Below are 12517 nucleotides of genomic sequence, written 5' to 3'. Positions count from 1 at the left end.
AAGAACAACTTTCCGAACATCAAATCAATGAATTGGTATTTAATAATGTTTCGCAAAATTTTTAGTAAATATTTTGAATGTGTTGTCATAATAGTTAAGTATGTGTATGGCCATCAATATGCAGAGGCGTAAGTACATGAAGGGGAGTGGGTTCATTCTAAATCTTGTTGTGTTGGATTTTGGATGATTTATTGAGATCAAAGTGAGTGTTTTAAGGGATGTACTGAGTAGATTGGAGTGTACTTATGTTAAGTAATCAATTCTAAGTGATTAGGGAAGAAATCGTTCGATTCTAGGCGAGTTAGGGTGAGAAAAGCAAAGAAATTCGTCGGGTTTTCTGGGTTGGGGCCTGGCGTGTTGCGCCAGCCAGAGCGCCCCAAAGTAGGCTCTGAATTTCAAGGGCTGGCGCTCCGCGCCACCAATAGCCCCAGGGTCACCTGCCCCGTCCAGTTTGCAATCGGTTGCTCCGTTTGAGTTATTTCAAAGGGTACCTGCACTCCTTTTTTATTCTAACTATTTTAAGCTACTTCTAAACACCTAAAATCATTCCTAACATGTTCATAACCTTGAATTCATAATTCAAATTCAAGGTAGAGTTGAGAGTTAAGTTTTGAGAATTCTTTCGAACATTCTAAGAAAGTCCCCTTGAGTCATTTTATGGAGTTTTCTACAACTTCTAGTAACTTGTTTCAAGACTCGAGCAAGTGAGTATGAGAATAAGGATAATGTATTCATGAGTCTACTTTTTCATCACAAGATCCTTCATATCATGAACCATAACTTTTGAATTCATAATTCACATTCAAGAGAGAGTTAAGAGTAGAGTTCAAGCTAAGTTTTGAGTTTAATTGTGAATCCTTTGAGATCAACTATCGATTTGAACTAGGTTCTGAGAAAGTAAGTATGAGAATGAGAAGAGTTGTATTCACGAGTTCCATATAACGGCAAAGTATAGGGCAGTCTGGCAGTGTGATGGTAAAAATGTTGTATCACCACTTAGGCTCATAGTGGTGGTTATCGGTTAGAGAATCCCCCACAAAAACTATATTACTTCATTATATAAGTAAAATTGAGTTTGTTATTGTATTTTCCTTAACGAACAAAGATGTTTTCACTGTTTTATAAAGCTTTCTATATATTACATATGTATTGTTGCTTTATATTGAGTTGAGTACCTAGAGTCGAATATGTTATGTTTGAGTTGAGTAAGTTTGAGTAGTTTTGAGTAGCCTTGAGTATTCCTTGAGTTGAGTAAGTTTGAAAAGAGGTAAGTATGTTTCTTTTTTATCAAGTTTGAATCTTATGTTTATGCTTTAGAATTCCTCTTACATGCTCGTACATTTCACGTACCGAGCCATTTGGCCTGCATCTTCTCATAATGCAGACACAGGTATTCATGATCATCAACATGAGATTCGTTGATACATCCGGGAGCTCGAGTTAGCTATGGTGAGCCTCCTTATTTCCAGAGGATTTTATTTACTTTTCAGTTTCGTCGGGATGTCATGGGTATTGTACCGACTTCCATCTTTATCAGTTAGAGGCTTCATAGATAGTCAGTATAGTTGAGAAGTTTGTATTATTCATTTTATTAAATGTTTTAAAGACTTAAGTTGCCTATTTTATGGCAAGTTGAATATTATTTTTATATTAAGAGTTTTTCATTTGAGTTACAGTTTTGTATTTCAGTATTTAAGCTTTTGTATCCTTGAGTTAGTCTTTCGCTTGTAGTCGGTCAGGATGAGGGTTCGCTTGGGGACCAACAATGGTCTCGAGTGCCGACCATGTCCAGGGTGTAGGCACGGGTCGTGACAAACTTGGTATCATAGCACATAGTTCAAGTGTCCTAGGGTGTCTATGAAGCCGTGACAAGTAGGATCTTGTTTATGGTTGTGAGGGCCCCACTTCTATAAACGAGGGACTACAGGCATTTAAGAAAAGTTTCCCTTCTTCCATACTCTTAATCTTGCAATAGAGCTATGTCATAGAAATTTATTCATACTCATTCCTTTCTCAGATTCATTCGACTACCCGTCATACTAGAGGTGGTTGAAAAGTAAAGTTAGTCCTTAGTGGATAAGTTGTTCTTAGCAAGAGTCTTGAGAAATTCATGAGACTCCAGAGGGGCTTAAGAGAAGTCCAAAAGTAAGTTAAGTGTTCAGTTTCAGAGGAATGCACCCATATTCATTTGAATCGTGCATTTGAGCTGAGAGCAAGTTGTACTCTTTTCCCTAAGCCTTGTTTCAGCTGAGATCTTTTTTAAGAAGTATGTTTAGAGCATGGGTAAGATTTTCACCTGAAAAGGTAGCATGAGTTATGAGATCATGAGCAGTAGTAGTGAAAGAGCCCAGAGTTAGAGGAAAGTATGCAGATGTTTAGTGATTTAAGAAAGGGAGATAGTGTTTTGAAAAGCTATATTACTATAGATGCACCCAGCAAGTTATTGATGAAGTTTTTTCCCTTATGGGTAGACTAAGAAGTGATGAGTTGTGAAGATTGCATCATAGAAGGTAGAATGTGTTTTAGCTAGAAAGAAGTTTGCGATGAAGTGTCATTGTGTTGGTAATGACCAAGTGTATGTGTTGAATAGAAGCACAAAGTATTCATGAAGGGATAGATATAAACTAGGCTTATGATATGTTTGAGAGGGTCATGATGTACAAAAGGTTATAGAATTGATTGAGTAATGAGGTATAGTATAGTAGGCGAGCAATCGTATTGATATTCGGGTTTAGTAATAAACATTAAGCTTGAATTTGAGATGAGCATCGTGGTTAAAAGAATGGCAACATGAGGGTGATGATGTTAGTCTTTATATTTGATCTGGAAGACTTGACATAGAGTAGGTGAGGAATTGAGATGGTTGTTGCAATGAATGTGAGTAGTACAAGGGAGAGACCCTAACCTTCAGATAAGGGCAGTGAAGTATGGCTGTCACAAAAGTAACTAAAGCGTTAAGAGGTGTACAGAGAGGGTATGTAATTAGAAGAGGTTAAGAGAAACACCGTAGAAAGAGGTCTTAGTACCTGCTTATGGAGAGTTCCGTATTCATGAGATAAACCTCTCCCGAGTGTTAGAGTAAAAGAGGATGTAGACCAGTTTAGAGATGACGGGATAGGTCCATAGCTTTTAAGTGTCAGCTTTAGACCTAAGGGGGAGATGATAAGATGAGAAATCAAGTCAAGTGTTGAGAATTTCTTAAGGAGCTGGTTAGTAGGATTTCATGGAGTTGTTAGAGTACTAAGCTTGAATGTGGTGTTGTTAAACATTATGTGGCTCTTGATATAAGCCCAATGTGGTGTTAAAGAGTATTAATGTTGGGATGAGATTCCATATAGAGAGGTATAGAACCTGAACCTAAGGATTTGGGTTAAGATTGAATATAGTAAGAGTATACCATTATGCTTAGACCTTAGTAAGAGTAACCCCATTCCATACCTAGTCCAGTCGTCATGCGAGGACGAATGATCCCAAGGGGGAGATATTATAACACCTCAAAAAAAATTTCGAACCAAGACTCGAACCGTCCTTCGTAGTGAGTGAGATTTTTGCAAGGAATTAAAAATTTCTTAAGTATTAAGGTCAGGTCACTAGATGTAGCACATTGAGTTCCAAAAAGAACTAAATTGGAAATAGCAAAATCTGAAATTTTGCAAGTTATGCTTAAGTTATGAGTTTTGGGTCAATTTGAAATGATCATAACTTCTAGCTCAAGATGAATAAGGTGTGATACCAGATACCGTAGGAAAGATCTTCGAATTATCTTTCCAACACCACCGAGTTTGCTCAGTTTCTAGTTTGGATGAGTGAGATATGGCCTTTTGAAGTTAGGTTGTCTAGTTAAGGAAAGTTAGCCGAAAATAGTGAAGGGTATTTTGGTCTTTTCCTTAGCCAATCAGATTTAATTCATTTTTAATAATATTTTAGGAGTCTAATCCTATTAGGTTCAGTTTTGTAATCCTAATATACGCCTAGGGTTTTAGTTGAGAGTTCAAGAAGAGAAAAAAAGAGAAAAGAGGAGAAAAGAGGAGAGGATCAAGCGTTCGTTGAGATTCTTGCGTTTGATTGCGGGTTTTCGCCATGGGTTTAATCCCTAAGAGGTATGTAAGCTTCCATAGTATTGGGTTTGTTCACCCACACGCCAAACATGTTATTTTCAGCGCAAATTTCATTTTTGAAGTTGAAAGATTTGAGTTCTTGATGAGTTCTTGACAGGTGTTGTTGAAGTTCATTCTAAATCTTATTGTGTTGGGTTTTGGATGATTTACTGAGATCAAAGTGAGTGTTTTAAGGGATGTACTGAGTAGATTAGAGTGTACTTATGTTAAGTAATCAATTCTAAGTGATTGAGGAAGAAACCGTTCGATTCTAGGCGAGTTAGGGTGAGAAAACGAGCAAAGAAATTCGTCGGGTTTCTGGGTTGGGGCTTGGCGTGTCGCGCCGTCCAGAGCGCCCCAAAGTAGGTTCTGAATTTTAGGGGCTGACGCTCCGTGCCACCCATAGCCCCAGGGTCGCCTGCCCCGTCCTGTTTGCAATCGGTTGCTCCGTTTGAGTTCTTTCGAAGGGTACCTTCACTCTTTTTCGATTCTAACTACTCTAAACTACTTCTAAACACCTAAAATCATTCCTAACATGATTATAGCCTTGAATTCATAATTCAAATTCAAGGTAGAGTTGAGAGTTAAGTTTTGAGAATTCTTTCGAACAATCTAAGAAAGTTCCCCTTGAGTCATTTTGTGGAGTCTTCTACAACTTCTAGTAACTTGTTTTAAGACTCGAGAAAGTGAGTATGATAATAAGGAGAATTTATTCATGAGTGTACTTTTTCATCACAATATCCTTCGTATCATGAACCATAACTCTTGAATTCGTAATTCACATTCAAGAGAGAGTTAAGAGTAGAGTTCAAGCAAGACTTTGAGTTTAATTGTGAATCCTTTGAGATCAACTATTGATTTGAACTAGGTTCCGAGAAAGTAAGTACGAGAATGAGAAGATTTGTATTAACGAGTCCCATATTATTATGTAGACCCTCGATTCGAGTCGTTCATGCCCATAACTTCCGCTTGAACTCCATTAGATGAGTACTTTTTAGAGGAGTAGTATCTTCAAGTTCTAAGTCTTTAGTATTGAATTCCTAATACCCTTTGAAATTATATTTCTAATCATAGGACTATTACATGTTACCCATGAAGTCTTTGAGTTGAATTGTTCATCCCCATAATTCCGCATGAACCCTATAAGTCGAACAGTCTTGAGATGAGAAGTATCTTTGAGTCCTTGAGTTGAGTAGTTCATGCTCATAATTCTGCATGAACCCTTTGAGTTGAGTATTCTTGAAATGAGTAGTATCAGTGAAGTTCTTGAGTTCCAAGTATTGAGATCTACCTATGGTTATTGAAAACTTTGCATCGAGTCGTTCACGTCCATAATTCGACATGAACCATATTTTTAGAAGTCTTTTACAAATGTTTTAACTTTGTTTTAAGACTTAAGTTTTGAGTTCAGTAAAGAGTAAAGTTGAAGTTCATTTCTTTAAAAGTATATGGGGACTATGTGTTCCCAAAAGAGTTTTAAAATGTTTTCACATTTAAATTAGAACAAAAAACTGAGATTTTCAAAAGAGCCTTTGAGCTAGTGTTTCAGTAAAGAGCCTTTGGGCTAGTTTTCAGTTAAAGAGTAAATGCTTTCACAATGTAGCCATCATAGGTAGAAAATGGTCAAACTTTTTAGATGAATTCTTTTCGCATAGACTAGTGGATCCACTAAGTTAAGTAGTTCTATATGACATCAAAGTATAGGACAGTCTGGCAGCGTGATGGTAAAAATGATGTATCACCACTTAGACTCATAGTGATGGTTGTCGGTTAGAGAATCTCCCATAAAAACTATATTACTTTATTATATAAGTAAAGTTAAGTTTGTTATTGCATTTTCCTTAACGAACTAAGTTGTTTTTACTGTTTTATAAAGCTTTCCATATATTGCGTGCGTATTGTTGCTTTCTATTGAGTTGAGTATCCAGAGTTGAGTACCTAGAGTCGAATATGTTATGTTTGAGTTGAGTATCTAATCTTCTGAGTTGAGTAAGTTTGAGTAGCCTTGAGTATTCCTTGAGTTGAGTAAGTTTGAAAGGAGGTAAGTATGTTTCTTTTTTATCTAGTTTCAAGCTTATGTTTATGCTTTAGAATTCCTCTTACATGCTCGTACATTCCACGTACTGAGTTATTTGTCTTGCATCTTCTCATGATGTAGACACATGTATTCAGGATCATTAACAAGAGATTCGTTGATACATCTGAGAGCTCGAGTTAGCTATGGTGAGCCTCCTTGTTTCCGGAAGATTTCATTTACTTTTCAGTTTAGTCAGGATGTCATGGGTATTGACCGACTTCCATCTTTATCAGTTAGAGGCTTCATAGATAGTCAGTATCGTTGAGAAGTCTGAATTATTCATTTTATTAAATGTTTTAAAGACTTAAGTTGCCTATTTTATGGCAAGTTGAATATTATTTTTATATTCAGAGTTTTTCATTTGAGTTAAAGTTTTGTATTTCAGTTTTTAATCTTTTGTATGCTTGAGTTAGTCTTCTGCTTTTAGTCAGCAGGATGAGGGTTCGCTTGGGGACCAACAATGGTTTTCGGGTGCCGGCCACGTCGAACAGGGTGTAGGCTCGGCTTGTGATACTTGGTTTAAGAGAAGATTTCATTGGTTGGATATAGCATTAAAGCAGATGTGGAATTTTGTTTGTGTTGTTATCTGTTCAAGAATGAACTTGAAAGCCATGGAAATGCTGGAGATTTATTTACAAGAGATGGTTTTAGGTGTTGGAACAAAGGTTTAGAAAGATTCAAAAAACATGTTGGTAAGGTAAATAGTATCCATCATAAATGCTTTAATAGGATGCAAGATTTGATAAACCAACGGCAATCGATCTAATCTTCTTTTGACAAGCAAAGTGAAAAGGCAAGAAGCGATTATCGGTTACGTTTAAATGCCTCAATTGATGTAGCAAGATTTCTCTTGACATCGGGATTTTCATTTCGTGGACATGATGAAAGTGAAGGTTTTGAATATAAGGGTGCTTTTCTTGAACTTTTGAAATGGTATGGGGATAGAAGTTTTGATGTGGGAAGAGTGATATTAGGTAATGCTCCACAAAATGATATGATGATTTGTCCAACAATTCAAAAAGATATTGTGGAGGCTTGTGCTAAAGAAACAACTAAGGCTTTGATTGAAGACTTGGACGGTGATTATTTTGGAATATTAGTTGATGAATAAAATGATGTCTCTCATAAGGAGCAAATGGCCCTAATTTTGAGATATGTCAACAAAAGTGGAATAGTGATAGAGCGATTGTTGGGTATTGTCTGCGTAAATGATACATCTTCTCAATCATTAAAAAAGGTAGTTTATTCTTTGCTTTTGGATCACTCATTATGTACATCCAAAATTCGTGGTCAAGGTTATGATGAGGCTAGTAATATGCAAAGGGAAATAAATGGTCTCAAGTCTTTGATTTTACAATATATGTCATCTGCATATTCTATTCACTCTTTTGCTCACTAATTGTAATTGGCACTTGTAGGTGTTTCCAAAAAGAATTCGGATGTGGATAATATTTTTTATGTTTTCACTAATATTTTTAATACTATTGGAGCTTCATTTAAACACAGAGATTCACTTCGACAACATCAAGAAGATAAGTAGGAAGAGTTGCTTAAATTTGGAGAAGTTCATACAGGGCAAGGTTTGAATCAAGATTGTGGCCTCCAACGACCGGGTGATACTTGTTGGGGGTCTCATTTTAAAACCTTGGAGAATTTCTTGATTCATTTTTCTTCAATTGTTAATGTGCTTAAGGACATGAAACGTGATTGTCCATATCATCTTGATAGATTTGCGGCGGAAAATCTTTTGAGCAAGATTCATGAATTTGAATTTGTCTTTATGTTGTACTTGATGTTTTAGGTGTTGTCGTTGACGAATGAGTTAAATAAAGTTTTAGAAAAGAAGGATCAAGATATTGTTAATGCTATGGGATTGCTTGACCTTTCAAAGAAACGATTGTAAATGATGAAAGAGGATGAATGGGACTCTATGAGGGATGATGTTAGCTTATTTTGTGGTAAACATGGTATTTCAATTCCCAAAATGAATGAAGACTACTCTAATGGGAAGTCGAAGCGTAAGAGTTCCAATATTTCATATTTGCATCACTTTCGTGTGGAAGTATTTTATGTCGTCATTGATTTGGCACTTTAAGAACTCAATAATTGTTCTGATGTGGTGACTAGTGACTTGCTTCTCGGTATGACTAGTTTGAGTCCGGTTGATTCATTTGCTAATTTTTACAAGGATAGGATAATGAAACTAGCCGAGTACTATCCAAGTGAGTTTGGTGATAAAGAGCTTCAAGAACTCAATTTTCAACTCAATGATTTTATTGTCTATGCTCAAAAGTGTGATAGCAAGTTTCTCAACTTGAACGGAATCAAGGATCTTGCAAGAATGATGATAGAGACAAAACTAGATCAAACTTGGTCACTTGTGCATCTACTTGTGAAGCTAACTTTGATTATTCTTGTTGCTACCGCAAGTGTGGAAAGAGCATTCTCATCAATGAAGTTCATAAAGAATGATTTGCGTAATAAGATGGATGAAGATCTTTTGAATGGTTGTTTAGTTTGCTATATAGAGCGTAGTATATTTAAAAATGTAAGTAATGATGCCATTATTGACCGTTTTCAAAATATGAAAACTCGTCACCATTGTAAGTGAGTGATGTTTTTTGCTAATATATTACTATATAAAGATTGCTACTTGCTCGTCAACTTGTTCTCACCGTAAATTTTATATAATTGAATTAATTGTGTATTTTGAAGATAATTGTTCCCCCCATGTTCTTGAGATCTTGGATACGCCTCTATCAATATGGGCAAGGCCCGTTGGGTCGATCCGGTCTAACCCGTGATTTGATAGGGTTGTGCTATGATTTTTGGAGCCCATTTAAGAAAAAGACTTTTTAGCCCGGCCTGAATACGCCTGCCAATTTGTGGGGCTTGAGAAATATGGATAGGGCTGGCCCGTGGGCCAAATAAAAATTAATTAAAAAATAAAAATAAAATAGAGTTTTAAAAATAACAAGAGTCTAAACTCATAATCTGTTTAAAGTTTGAAATATTAAAATTTAAATACAAATTATGTTTTGTCACGACTCGATTTCTCTAGTCATGATGACACCTACTAAACCTTACCAGTAGGTAAGCCAACCCGTAACCTAGAACATCAAGCAATGAGCGTCAGGGCAGAAACTAGCGAAAACAATAATCTAAACAAGGACAACAAGGCGGAAGCAAATCAAAATAAATATATACAGAAATCTCTCCCAGAACCTCGAAGTCACTAGTACAGAGCTATCTAATAGAGAGTATATGTCCCAAAAGTGGACCACAACAAAGGGTGTCTCAAAGGCAACAAGACTAGCTAAAACAAAAGAAAGAGACAAAAAACAAACCCAAAACGCCAATTGCTCACCCTCGTCTCCGAGTCACAACTGCAAAAGAAGGCTGGAACTAATCACCGCTGGTAACTGGTATTGTGACCTGCATCACGAAGTAGATGCAGAGTGTAGCATGAGTACCAAAACAACAGGTACTTAATAGGCATCAAAGGCTGACTGAGCAAAAAGGGTAAAAACAATAAGAAATGATAGAACCTAGACACAGAAAGGTCAAAGCGGATAAGAAAAGAAAGCACACGAGCATATCCGAAATAAACTAAATACGACTAAACTAAACCTAACTGGACCCCCATAAGCCCAAAAAGTACACTCATGCGCAAGTTTAAATAAAACCTAAAAGAACCCCTATAAGCCCGAAAGGTACACATAATAGCTAAGTCTATTGAGAAAGAAGAAAATCGAGCTCCCAACCCCAAAGTAACCAAGATAACCCATCAAACTCCACCCAGCCAACAGTGCACTCCCAGCCCAGCTAGAAAGAGTGATCCCAGGGGGCACCCAACCAAATAGTCCACTCCCAGCCCAGGTAGAAATAGGGACCCGATGGTGAGGTTGATATCGCGAGTCGTCCTACCATGCAGTCAGTTCCCATCCCAGCTAGAAAGAGTGACCCGGGGACAACCAGCCAGCAGCACACTCCTAGCCCAGCTAGAAAGAGAACCCTGGGGGCGATCGCCAAAATCACCAAGTCTACCCAGCCAACTATATGCTCTCAGCCCAGCTAGAAAGAACGACCCCGGGGGTGTGGTATCTCCAATAGGATCCAATCCAACAACAACAATCGTGGAACGCCATCCACTCTAAGAAATCACAAAAAAGGTTCCAAGCCTATACTATCTCAATTCCATACCTCTAGTGATGCATCGAACTTTCGAGAATGCGTCGAAACCGCAAAATGAGATGGAGAAGATACGGAAGTGCAGCAAGCAACGAGCGCCTAATCTAAGGCTCAAACTATCATATTCAAGTCTGCTACTCCAGTCTACAAGGAGCTAAGTTATCTGAACGACGTCGATAGAAAGTCAAGGTTGTCCAGCCTACACAAGTCATAAGTCTAAGGAAATGCTAGCCTAACCTAGACTAAGGACATCATGTTTACAGTTAAGGATAAACAAAGCATACACCACATAGCATACAAGCATACAATAACATTTAGCACATAAGTATGCAACTCTACTAAATTGGTTAACATGGTACTACACCCGAATATGGCCATTCAATCCTAACATAAGGTATCTAATCAAAGTAAAGTAGGAAACTGGTCCACGCCCCCAATTCACTCCAATCGACATGGTTTTACACAATTAAGCTCAATTTAATAGAAAAGAAGTCGTAACCTACCTTAAGGCCGACCGCTCGCGCTCCAAATCATTTTGTCGGAGCTTTTCCTTCCCGAACGATCCTTGAACGCTGTCACTCTATCAAATATAGGATCACAATGTTAGTACGGTCGTTTAGACACCAAAATCACAACAAACGAAAACGGGTCAATTTTGGAGTCAAACTGGGAATTATGGGACCCGCACCAAGCTATTTGGATTTGATTCCGTCAAGAGACCCAAAATAGTACCCCGAACTTGTGTTCCAAAATGGAACACAATTTTGGGCTCAAAATGCAGCAAAACCCAACATGCAAGGAAAATCACACTTTAATCAACTTAAAATAAAACATGCAGCAATCTAAACTCAAAATTTACAAGAATCGAATGATTCCCATCATTCTTGGAACACTTCACAATTTAGTCACCATAATACTCGACACGTGGGTCTTCGAATCACCCAATACCGAGCTAAAATGAGTAAGTTATGACCAAAACAAGGATGCCAAAAACAAAAGCTCGAAAAAGGGCCTAATAGTCAGGTTTATCACCAAATTTACCTCGAACGACGCACACCCAACAACTTCCGAACACTCTATATCAAAGCCACCAAAAATACGACTCCTGCACTTTGAATCGCCTTATTTGGTTGAGAGATGAGAGAGATGTAAGGTTTTTAAGTTTTTGAAAGGCTGCTGAATTTTCTGCATTATATACCAGAATTTCAGCATAAATTTCAAAAACTTAAAAACTTCGACGGGGTGCTCCGAACTCATTCGGAACCCCATGCACGCAAACGAGATATGCAACCATACCAAATTCGATATTCCGGACTCAATGGCGCAATCAAAATTTCCATATGAGGTCATCTTTATAAGAAGTGGATCCCACAACCAAATGTCATTTTAAGTCAAAAATCACAAAAGAGTTCGGAAAAATATCGGAAACCTCGGGACACAAAAGAAGGGTCAATCTAGACCAAACTCGACATTTCGGAGCTAACTGCGCTGACAAAATTCTCATCCGAGCGCGTTTACTCAGAATGTTGACTAAAGTCAAACTTAAGCTTAAACTTAAAGTTAAAACGCCTTATCGCACCGACTCACACTGAAAATCTCGAGAGTCATGCCGACCATACTACCATTTTAAAATGACCCTTTTGGAGCTGATGGAATCGTCAGAATTGGATTCTGATGTCATCTTCTTGAACTTTTGATCGAAAATGATCATTCAAGGTTCATAAGCTCCAAAAACACCAAAAGTCGCACAATAACCAAATGAACGATCAGGTGACTGAACTGTCAGTCCCAACAAGTCATAAATGACTTGGGGTCACTACAGGAACGCTCTAAATGACACATAGAAGGAAAAACACAGAAATGACCAAGAGGGTCATTACAATATCCACTACTAAAAAGGACTTTCGTTCGCGAAAGTAAGGGTCATGAAGTACCTAAAGGCTCAAACAAGTCGAAAAACTGCTCTCACATCTCCTGCTCGGTCTCCCAGGTTGCCTCCTGGACTAGACGATGCCTCCAACGGACCTTAACAACATGAATGGCTCTTGAGCGCAATCTCCTCACATCTCTGACTAGAATGGCAATTGGCTCTTCTACAAATGTCAAACGGTCATCCAACTTAACTTTATCATACTGGAGTACATGGGACTGA

Source organism: Solanum stenotomum, chromosome 11 (assembly GCF_019186545.1).
Source record: "Solanum stenotomum isolate F172 chromosome 11, ASM1918654v1, whole genome shotgun sequence".
In the NCBI taxonomy this organism is placed as follows: domain Eukaryota; kingdom Viridiplantae; phylum Streptophyta; class Magnoliopsida; order Solanales; family Solanaceae; genus Solanum; species Solanum stenotomum.
The sequence above is the reverse complement of the archived record's forward strand: the minus strand, read 5'-3'. Positions refer to the sequence as shown.